The sequence below is a fragment of the Anoplolepis gracilipes genome, chromosome 15, assembly GCF_047496725.1.
Source record: "Anoplolepis gracilipes chromosome 15, ASM4749672v1, whole genome shotgun sequence".
Lineage (NCBI taxonomy): Eukaryota > Metazoa > Arthropoda > Insecta > Hymenoptera > Formicidae > Anoplolepis > Anoplolepis gracilipes.
In genome coordinates this window covers 6,503,772-6,505,000 of record NC_132984.1, presented here as the reverse complement: position 1 = coordinate 6,505,000, position 1,229 = coordinate 6,503,772, and the positions used below count along the sequence as shown (strand labels likewise).

At 39.3% G+C, this 1,229-nt stretch overlaps 1 pseudogene; it reads right to left on the bottom strand.

The window, feature by feature from the left end:
* Window positions 1-300: 300 nt before the first annotated feature.
* LOC140673951 (uncharacterized) lies at window positions 301-981 on the bottom strand (annotated as a pseudogene).
* Between the last annotated feature and the right edge of the window lie 248 nt (window positions 982-1,229).

Sequence of the window (1,229 nt, the reverse complement as noted above, 5' to 3'; positions counted from 1 at the left end):
CCAGTGAAAGTAAGATCTAGGTATGATGTAGCCAGTGAAGGTAAGATCCGAGTATGATCCAGCCAGTCAAGGCAAGATCTAGGCATGATCCAACCAGTAAAGATAAGATCTGAGTATGATCCAACCAGTCAAGGCAAGATCTTGACATGATTCAACCAGTGAAGGTAAGATCTTGACATGATGTAGCCAGTGAAGGTAAGATCCGAGTATGATCCAGCCAGTCAAGGCAAGATCTAGGCATGATTCAATCAGTAAAGATAAGATCCGAGTATGATCCAATCAGTCAAGATAAGATCTTTATCAAAGGAACTGTTCAAAATTATCTCCATTGGCTTGAATACATAATTCCAACCTATTTTCGAAGTACCTGACCGTTTTGAGTAAGACAGCTTGCGGTATATTTACACAAGCTACTCTTATTCTCTCTATCATATCTTCTCTAATTGTAGGCGCATGCTCATAAATCACATTTTTAATATACCCCCATAAATAAAAGTCAAGTGAAGTTAGATCAGGTGTTCGGGGAGGCCATGCGATGGCCCCTCGTCGCCCAATCCATCTGCCATTATATTCTCGATCTAGATAAGCTCTCACTATTGCCGCATAATGAGGTGGCGCCCCGTCCATTTGTATCCACATTCTTTGACGTGTATGAAAATCAACGTCTTCAAGCAATTGTGGTAAATGATCCCTGAGAAGTTCCAAAATATTTACACTATTAACATTTCCTTCAAAGGAATAAGGACCAATCAAGAAACCATTTATAATACCACACCAAACATTCACACTCCAGCGATGTTGATTATCTTCTTATCTATGCCAATGTGGGTTAACATCCGACCAATAATGGCAATTATGTCTATTCAATTCACTATTATTTTTGAACGTCGATTCATCAGAGAACATAACATAGTAGAAGAAATTCGGATCAGCTCGGATCATCTGTTGTGTCCATTGACAAAATTGTACACGCAACAGCATATCTGCTTGAGTAAGAGCTTGTGTTAACGTGATATGGTAAGGATAGTACTTCATTTTTTTCAAAATTCTTAAGATCGTTGCTCTCGGGATACCAATTTCTCTAGCCATAATACGACTACTTGTATGAAGATTAAGATGAATGAATGCCAAGATAACGTGCACACGCACATCATCTTTATCATACTCATGATGTGCTTGACGTTCTAAACAGCCTTGGCGAGCTCTTAGTTCGAGGTTCCGGATTGTAG